The sequence below is a fragment of the Anarrhichthys ocellatus genome, unplaced genomic scaffold (genome assembly GCF_004355925.1).
Source record: "Anarrhichthys ocellatus isolate YVR2014 unplaced genomic scaffold, GSC_Weel_1.0 scaffold27, whole genome shotgun sequence".
Classification (NCBI taxonomy): Eukaryota; Metazoa; Chordata; class Actinopteri; order Perciformes; family Anarhichadidae; genus Anarrhichthys; species Anarrhichthys ocellatus.
The window spans coordinates 3,065,457-3,075,781 of record NW_022280057.1 but is presented as its reverse complement, the minus strand read 5'-3'; the positions used below and the strand labels follow the sequence as shown (position 1 = coordinate 3,075,781).

Genomic DNA, 10,325 nt, shown 5'->3' with positions numbered 1-10,325 from the left:
TTTGAATACATCTAGAGGAGGGGCTGTAAGAGCGGGACTTCAGAGTGAAGGCCTGTGCTCCCAACTCAGCATGCTGTCTATCCGTGTCTCTGATTCAACTCCGGGTGCTGCCCTCTCGCTGCTGTTGACCTCCATGAGGGCAAGCGCTCTATGTGCCCGCGCGGCTCGGCCAGGGGTGCTAAAGTGTGTGGTTTGGGGATTGAGGTCAACTTTTCCCATTCGTCTTCTCGGAAGTTCTTTTGACCTGCTGAGTAGGCATTCTCCTCTTTTTTTTCTCTGTGTTCTCTGTCCAGCGCCATCACCGCCGAGGAGGACAAGGGAGGCTGTTAACCCACCTCGGTCCACTCCTCTGCCTCCCCGGTCCTCACTCTCCCCCTGTACTCCCTCCACCCACCAACAGCTTTTGGAGGCTCAAACAGAGGGTGGCGGTGGTACCTCTTCACTTTTCCGAAATCTGAGAGGCGGAGAGCTGTCATTTGCCAATTTGGCCTGAATGGGGCGGACAGCGGATTGAATGTCGTTTTCCCACCAGGCTGCGCCATCTAGAGCAGCAGGGGAGGGAGGGGGATGCAGGGAGCGGGGTGTAATGCTCGAGTAAAATTAGAGCTTTGATGGCAGCTAATAGAGTGTGATGGGTGGCGCTGACGTGGATTTACAGGAAAGACGCCACAGGTTTCCGCTCTCTCTCTCTCTCTCTGTCTCTCTCTCTCTCTCTCTGCCTGTCTTTCTGCCTCTGTCTGTCCTGCAGCCAAGCGCTGACACACCTATAAGATATTGTGGGCTCTGCCTTCTTTCTCAGAGCTGTAATTTCTTCCTGCTCAGCGTAATTACACATCTCGAACTCCAAGCCTGCCTATGTCAAAGGGCCAGACCGATTCGGTTTCTCTGTGCGCCTTCTTATTGCACACACACCTGCACGCACGCACATGCACATGCACACACACACACACACAGACACAGACCAGCCTTTGAGAGTGAAAACACTGCAGAAAAAAGACTCACTGATTTTTTTTTTTTTTTTGTTTTTTTTTAACTGGAGCCCTTTCCATTTGTTTTATGAAATAATAATGGAACTCTCATGTTCTGTTTGGGGCTGCTGGAGTCCCTGAGCCACACTTGAAATTGTTTTATCAGCTTCATATTTCAGGAATTTTCCCATTTTATCTATTGAATTATTTTTTTTAACTATGTTTCAGACGTCGGCAGCAGAAAACTATCAATAGTTATCAGTTTGTGCTCACAGAGAGCCCAGCTGTTAAACAAAGTTAAATGCAAAGGATCGTCATCTGCTCGATATCTGTTGTTGTTTACAGAGCTTTTTATAATAAGTCTATTTGGATTTCTGTTATTGGGATTTAATAACAATATGTTGTGTTCTAATCGACTCCGTCCATTAGTCTAATCTTTGTCTTTGAACGACAAAATCAACATATATTTGCTTAGCCCATGACGTATGAAACATAAAATATATATAAATATTTGGTGTGATAATAGTGTTGTTTTCTATCAACTGAATCCCTCTGGGGTGTTTAATGGCTGTTGGTTGCCTTTGTTGCATCAGTTGCAGTTGTGCTTGTTGGTTTATTGCAACACTAGATTCATCAGCAGGCAAGTAGAAAAATATATTTTTACGTTTAGCTTAAGAATATGCAGTAGCTAAGTGCACTCTTGGTTACTTTGAGTTTACAGTGTTGTGGTACATTACTAAATGAGTGGATAGGTTTGTGTTGCACTGGATGGTGAGGGTCTCAGGTATTGCAGCTGTTCCCTTCAGAGGTTTTTAAAGACCACATTAGTCACTCAGGCCCTCTCTCCCACCAGGCTGCCCACTAAGCGACGCGAGGATGCACGAAACACAACACTGGGAGCTGCCTCAGGGCTACCAGTGACACACACACACACACACACTATACATCAGATGTTTTGATAGCTTCTGAGGCACGAGTGGCACTGTGATGCTCTGACATATGGAAGCTTAAAGGCTTCTTAAATATCCATATCAATCTGCACGCTTGTCAGCTTGACAATGACGGAAACCGAACACCATTAACAGTATCGCCCTCATCTGTGCAACATTAGAGAAATAGATGGCCCTCTGGAAGACATTCCTCTGGACGTTAGCCGAGCCAAAGCACTAAGAGCGAATTACATTTTGGACTTTTGTGTTATTTAACTGTTGGGTCTAAATGTTGGGTTTGACACATGTGTTGCCAGGTTTATTTTGGAACAACTCTGCCAGAGTGTTATGTGCGGTTTGAGCTACCATGTTCGGTTGAAGAGTCAGAAATATAATATCCTGTTTTTTAAAATGGATCCGATTGCATTGATTTCATTGTTCTGCCCTTTCTTGGTAATGCGTATATGCTTGTGACCGTGCGAGGCGATTGTCCTCTTCTGCTGCACAGAAAGCATTGTACTCTGCTCTCTCGGGATGGGAGATGTTTTGTTTTTTGAGCTCTTTCACACCAGCTCTCCCTCTTCTTTTTTTTTTTTTTTTTTTTTTTTTTTTTTTTTTTTTTTTTTTTTTTTCTTCCCCCAACACAATAGCCCTCTCTCCTCTCACCCAGCGTGGCAACCCTTTCAAACGGGAAGCTCCAGGTCAGTTTCCCTTGCCAAGTTTTGCAGCCTGCCATGTTGTCTATTCTGCTCAGCTATTTAAAAAATGTTGAATATCAACAATGGCTTTCACTGGTGCATTGTCAACTTTTGTATGAAGCAATCTTGGCTGAATGAGATGGGTCCCAGAGCAGGGAGAGCTCAGCTGCAGTGTGCACTACCACACCAGTGACTGCCCGGCTCTCTCGCTCTTTATATTTCTCTGCTGCGCTGGGAGCTGCCATGGTGGTGCTGCTGCCGTCTGAATGGCCGCGGTTGGAGTCTGGGCTGAGGCTCTGGGTGTCATGCTATCTTCCAGTCCTCGGCCCTGCTCCTGGCCCTGCTGACAGCCAGCTGTTGAAGGTGTGTCTAACAGAGGAGGGATTGGGAAGCAGCAGCAGCAGCCGTGGGGACCAGTCAGTCCTTGGTGAGTGTCCTCAATTTTGTGGCCAGAGTGGGAGGAGGTTAGTCGTAAAGAGAGGAGAGAAAAGGGAGGGGGGGCGTTCAGGGAGACGGTGCGGGGAGCTTTGTGGTCTGTGAGTTGTGTTTACTGCCTCTGTTCACGCATGTATTTATAGACATCGTCTGACTTTACCTGAGGAAATGATTTCCTTTTAATCACGAGTCATGTCACCTGTTGGTTTGGATGTCATGGAAAACAGTTATAAGTTTGAGAATATTAACTTGTGTAAAATGTCGCAACTCTTCTGTCCTGTTTCAAAAATACTGTCGCATTCTCAGAAAACCTGAACTCAGTCATGCTACACTTCTTTTATTTGCCGACGGCATACAGTCAACAGCCATTTTGACACTTTAACAATGTTCAAACCCCCTAGAATACCGAAGTTTGTCCCGTCTGATATGCACACTGGCTGCATCTGCGACTTTATGATGAGCTCCATGTTTTTGCACAAGGCACGTACATCTATGTTTGTGTAAGTGACGAGAAAGATGAAAGCAAGAATGAGAGCTTGCTTCCAGATAATAGTAGCTTAGGCTCTTTGTCCTGCTGTCAGCCAGGAGAGGAGCGAGGCTGGAAATCGCTCCAATGCAGCGGCAACATCTTGTATGTTTCATTGACATATCAGTCTATGGGGCAATGAGCCGTCGCCTCTGCCCTCCTCCTGTGTGTGTGTGTGTGTGTGTGTGTGTGTGTGTGTGTGTGTGTGTGTCTCTCTCTCTCTCTCTGTGTTTGTGTGCATGTGTACACATAGGTGGAACACCAAGGTGCACTTCTTTGTTAGCCGTGTTAGTGAAAGCAAAAGTTGATTTATAAGCGAAAAGTAAAGAATTATAAGTGCACGCACGCAATGAATGGAGCCGCGGAGAACAGATGCAGCAGCTCTTAGTTTAGCAGTTACATTAAGAATTAAGCACAATAATCATTTTACTCATTTTTTTATGCTCTCGCACCTTCTTTTTTTTTTAAAATCATTTTCTTTTGTACAACAATTTCCGAGCTTATAGCAATAGAGGCAGAGGTAAGACACTAGACAACAACCGTTTATAGATGCAGCTTTTAGTTCAGTCAAATGGATACTCATTTGATATTTTAATATTTAATTCCCCATATTGAACTGTCACAAAATCAGCTTCAGCATGTAATTTAATGATATTTGGTTTGAGGATTTGTTTGTCTCACTAAACACCGAATAATGTTGATTCTTTATCCTGAACTGGCTCTAAAAACTGAACATATCATTTAAGATATTCCTCATATAATAATTGTTTATTGCGGTAAAAATGATGGTACTGATACTGTGTGTGATACTTTTTCAAACGCCTAAAAGCTCTAAATGTTCCAGTAAACAGACTGGAGACACCCTACCTCCTCGAGGACCAGTGCTGTCCTCTGCCTCACCTCCTCTGAGTTCAACCAAGGCAAGGTGACCAAATTCATCTCGGACCAGCCCATCCATTATGTTGTCAACACAGTCAGCTTCCCACCTTAGTTTGCTCTTCTCCCACAAGACCAACTCTAATGAAACACCCAATAATCACCGCACTCATCTCGTCATGCTCAAGGTAATTAATATATTTAGAGGTCGATGGCTAACTCTTAATTAAATTATGCCTCTTTTAATGAGACCTTGACTGGGACTAAATTTATGACCACTATCTGCTTTATCAAGTGCTCTGCACGCCGCAAAGATTTGTCATTTTCTCCCAAATCACAGCCAGATTACACACAATGGTACTCGTGATTTATATATCAATTTATGCGTGTTTGTTTCTTTTTTTTTTAAGGTTTAATAAATTACCTCTTGTAATTACCTAACCTAGTTTTTGGGTTCTTAAAAGCCCCAATTTCTGCAATTAATGCTCAGCACTGTATCGCTGTTACATATTCATTTTGGAGGAGAATGCAGATAACAACTTGGTGGCATTAATCATGTTACAAAATTGGGTGTATTTAATTAATTAAAGTTACACTGCAAATTAATTGTGCATTCCCTCAATATTATCTTAAGCTAATGAAGGCTTGACAAAGAGACTGTTTCATTTTTTATAAAGAGGCTAGATTAGTGGGATCTCAATTATGGCTAAAACAAAAGGAGGCTGCTTGCTTGGGCATGGCGCAAAGCAGAAAGTGACTATTCAGCACTTTCTTCCAAACAAAAAACTGAGAAAGTTTCCATTGTTTTTGGGAAAAAAACTGAACATGGCAATGATTCAAAAGATACACGAAAAATAATGAGTGCTGTAATTAGCCAGTCAGGCATTAACAGTATTTAAAATGATCATCATATAGAGGTGCTTGATAATGCCATTCACAGGCAGCAGGCAGGTGCTTGCTGACAGGCTATCATAACTTTAATGCTGGTGCAAAAAAATTAAAAAAAACACATCCAGAGGCCTAATTTAAACTGCGTTCTCCTTTGTTGCACGTTTACAGCGTTTGGTATTATTAAGAGTGCATCTCATTCTGAAAACGGCTGTGCAGCGAACCCTTGAAACCAGCAAATGAGATGTAATATGATGTCTCTATACGTGAAGATTGCACAGATTAGAGGTTCAAGTGTGAGCCGAGCTTTAGCTGAGGAAGTTTAGGCAGCAGACTTTGTTCCTGAGCAAACACAGAAGTGGTTATGTTGCGCACTAGATGGCTGAATCCAGCCTCGCCCAGTGGCTCAGAAGCAAAACCATATTTATTGAAATTTTCTGCTTAATTTAAACTGAATTGAAATTAGCTTTCAATGGATAAGAGCTTATAATTCACAGTAATTTCGTATTTTATTTTTCATTTAACGCATCATATACCAAATGTTTTAATATGAGTGTTCCTCCTAATCTGCTAAGTAAACGTAAAGAGTCTTTGTCTACGAAATGACTCCAAGGAGCTAATAATCATTGTGTATTCATTTAAAAATGCTTCCAGCAATGTCCTCTCCTGTGATATAGTTTCATTTGCTTTTAGCTTCATTAGTCAATAACCGCCGTGAAAAATGCTTGTGTCAATTATGGGAACTCCAAGGGTCAGTGAGTATATGAATTTTTAACTGCACACTGCTGCACAAGATTATATGAAGTGGTCTTGTAACAATGATTAACCCCGGCTGTGTGTGTGCGTGTGTGCACTACTGGGCAATTTTGCGTGCACTTATGTGTCGAGCATACTTGATCAAATGTGTTTTGAAATGTGCATCCCTTAAATGATAAGCAGCTACAACCGCAAAGCGCGTGAGGTGATGAAGTGAAAAACTATTCCCTTGGCTAAGTGAGATGGAGCAGAGCGTTGGGTGGTCACGCCTTGTCTGCTCATGACAGTGGCGGGTTAAAGAGATTACACTGGGTCTGTGTCGGCAGCCTTGGCCTTGCTCACACAAGAACATAATGAGGAAGGACATGCTTGGCCTGCCGGAGAGAAAAAGAGGCTAAAGTTTGAAGCATTCTTCGCAGGCAGCTACAGGAGGCAAAACAGCTTTTTGCATGTTGTGTTTCAAGCTAAGGTCAATAAGTAAGACGGTTGCATTCCACAGAGCTCACCGAGGTGGCGGACACGTATATATCGCTTCTATAGCCACCGCAGAGAAAACACAAATTACTCTGCTACAGTGGAGGCAAGAATGCAGCATTCTCCATTTGGCCCCTGAGTCCTCCTGACAGACTTGCAACACTCCACTAAAGCTCTCCTGAAAATTGATGCATCTGTCCCTCTGAGTGTGTGTGTGTGTGTGTGTGTGTGTGTGTGTGTGTTGTGCTTCTTTTGAAGGTTTGAGTGACACTCCCTCCACCTACACTGACTGAACTTTCTCTGCTTCAGACGGGCCCCACAGTGAGAGATGATCGTCGGGGTTGCATCCCAACATGTGGTGAGTTTACTGAATCTGCCTGCTTCATCCTCTCTCGTGATGACTAAAGCTTCCTCTACAACCGCTCTGTGGAACAATCAATGAAAAGTTATGACACAGAGCAGGACATCACGTTTCTCTTGAAGATCAGTGGCCTCTGTTTATTCTCTGTCCTGGTGCACATGCAGTAGAAGTAGAACCTACAAGAGTCCACACACCATCTTCAACTAATTATTCATTTCAAGGTTTTCTTTTTCTTCTACATATTAAAATGAAATTCCTCAACATATTAAAAAGATCACTTAATTAGTCTTATGAAGGGCTCATTGCATGGGTGGAATTATTTTATGGTCGCAAAGAAATATAAGTTCAAAAAAATACTTCATTAGATTTGAAAAATCTTTTGGTCTTACTTGCAGTTATTTTAATTTATTGTTTGCTTCCCAAACAATAAATCAAACAGGACATGCACAAATATTATTATCTTGTGAGAAGTCTTTTATTTTGACAATGTTTGAAACTGGCATTAAGCTCATTTTCCTAACAGAACTAGAGCCATATGATGCTATCAGTATAGTTTAATTAGGTGCATGATACCTGTTGCTAGACTTTAGCTCATGATGATTGTCTGAAATTTCCAAACCAGCATCCAGGAATCAAAGTACATTTTGTGCCTTAAGATTTATTTTTAGAATTCCCTGACATAAATTACTGAACCACGATTGAAAAAGTGTTCAAACTGTTTAAAAAAACTAACTTAGATGGACTGAGTATAAATGTTTCCTCGGCCATGACTCTGCATTAAACACATCAGACATGAAACATTTAAAGCTATTTTTTGTTAAGTATTTTCGTCTCGTGCTGGTCAAATTACCATGAGGGAAAACTAGCCCGGCATTGTGAAATAAAGAGGTGATAATAGCATCACTTTTATTCCTTTAAATGACCCGTGAATATTATTTTACCTGTGTTGAACTGGGAGGACGCAACCATTCACGATGACACAATAGGAACAGCAGACCGTGCGTAAATTGCATCTTCATTTGCATTCGTGGTCCAAAAATCATGCAAATCTTAATGAGGCAGTGTCCATTGTGGCTGTAATTGAAAACCCATTCTTTGTTAATTACTGTTTCTCAAAGGCCTTGTCCGCAGTCACTGAGCTGAAACAAAAAAAAAGTTATTGATTCTGGAGGTCGTGGGGTTTAAAATAATGTTTATTGTGGGTTTGAGATGCGATTTTCGATTATAAAAAAATGTCTGTCCTATTTGGGAATTGTCAAGAATACCACATAAAAACGAAAACTGTGTCAACGCAGGCTGTAACAATAAAAAGGCAATCAATTACAAGCTATTATCAGTTACTTATTTGCAACTGAATGGCAGACATGCAGCTCCCGTGTCTTGTCGTATGATAATAAAGTTCAGCGCATTTTGTCCGTCATTAATTCAAATTGTCTGACCATAAAGCTCTGTTGACAGCCGAGCAAAGGATGCGGACATGCAGGGAGCTCCACTGTTTTCGGAGGTGGGATTAATGTGGTTTTGTGTTGACCTGAATAGATTTTAAATCCCCTCAAGCTCTTCGCAAATATAACTTGCACTTTAGTTTGTTCTTTTTTTTCTAGGCCCAAAGGCCAGAATTGGACTATTTTCCCTCGCCAAAAACTTTTGTTTTCTGTGATACCCGTCAAATTTGGCGACCGGATTTAGTGCTGTGTCAACATAAATGTGAAATTTAAACAAAATATTTATTTTTGTTTGTCTAATACATCTTTACTGTAACAAAAAGCTATTAAAATACAATTGATTTCTCCTCCGAAATCGGTGGTTGGAGAGGAAAAATGACATGCACAGTGCATCCATTTTTATAATAATCTATCGAGCTGCTTGCATGGTTTTATTCTCCCATCAGGACATTCACATATTTCCCAACATTCAACAGTGGGATCCTGCTGCCGCGCTCCCCGAGAGCCCCTCTGGGCTGTCAGGCTTGTTGAGTCTGAATCAGAGCAGACTGTGCTGGTGGTCCTCCGTTCCTTAATTAGGAAATTAGCTGCACAGAGGCCCTCATTACCAAACTCCGGGTTACTCCTGGTGTTTTCTCTCTCTCTCTCTCTCTCTCTCTCTCTCTCTCTCTCTCTCTCTCTCTCTCTCTCTGCTACTGGTCAATTTCCATAAGAAGATTACAAGCGGATCAGTATTGAGATTTGCTCAGATAAACAAATAACTGGTCCCTGAGAATAGATGGCTGCTAATTGGACGTTAGTTTTATTGCTCGTGGTCTGTTTGTAACGCCCCATTGAACGGGAAAATTAAATTCATGAAGTGATGTCTCTTTTCAGCTGATTTACTGCAACTATATGGCTGAGAGGCTGGGCTTTCCCTCCCTGTAAGATAACACATCATGTGTGCCGATAGTCTCATTTGAAAAGTCGTATTTTTTTCTCCAAATGTCTGTTTTTGAGTCATATTACTTTTATAAATACGTGGCTATAAAAGGCTACACATTATTTAGTATCCTTTTGTTAAAACCATGCGGATTTGGACTTTTTTTGTTTTATTTTGAAAACACAAACTTTCATTCATTATTGGAGAGAAATAAGAAAGTTTGCCAGATGTTATCGGTTCATTGGCAATTTAATAGAAACAGCTCAAATAACTAATACATCTTATCTGCTCTCGAGTTATTATCATAATAAAAAAACACTCTGGTTTTTGCATTTAGATGTTTACTCTCTCCGATGGTGACACATTTTAAAATAATAAGTGTGTTCGGTCCTTCAGGTGCCCTGCATCAGTAATGAAATGCGATAGGCGTACTTTTTTTTTTTTTTTTTAGATTTGAAAGCTCCGAGAGGTGAAACGCTCTAAAATGCACATACCAGAATGATCCCCGCAGAGCTCATCTCAATACTGAGGCGTTAATAGTCGTGTTCGATGGGCGATTCACTCATAATCATTAGCAGGTGTGAGCTTTGTCCCGTTGAGCGATTGGTTCCAGCGGGGTTTCGGGTTGTTTGTAAGGACACACGTGCAAATGAAGGCCACTCCACGGTAATCATTTTAATAACACGTGTGGAGAGAAAAACAAGTCAGCAAACAGTGTAGCTGACGCTCACGCGGCGGAGCGAGGCGAGCCGAGTCCCAAACTAAAGTTTCCCTTCAGGGACCAAAGGGATAGCCTGTCCCCTCCACAAGAGGTCGTTGATGTATTAGAGTTTTGTATCGTGGTTACCTTAACGCTGCAGAAACGTGCCACTCATTTCATTTGAAACAAGAGTATTGCTCTTCTGTTTGAGGTCTGGTGAGGTAATTTATCAGGTAATACGATTATTGTTATTAAGCCTCATAGTTTTTTATAATATTTTATTTATACCAGTGGAGTCATTTTCAGTTTAATTTCAATCCAATTACAATATATTCCTCCTCATGAGT

The 10,325-nt window shown here is 41.6% G+C and overlaps 1 long non-coding RNA gene across 1 annotated transcript in view; it reads left to right on the top strand.

The window, feature by feature from the left end:
• The first annotated feature begins 2,552 nt into the window (after window positions 1-2,552).
• The window catches only part of LOC116391724 (uncharacterized), a 32,413-nt gene continuing 24,640 nt past the window's right edge, over window positions 2,553-10,325 (top strand). Inside the window, exons 1-2 of the long non-coding RNA XR_004213279.1 lie at window positions 2,553-3,022; window positions 6,809-6,908. This is a non-coding gene — a long non-coding RNA (uncharacterized LOC116391724). The remainder of the gene's footprint in view (window positions 3,023-6,808; window positions 6,909-10,325) is intronic.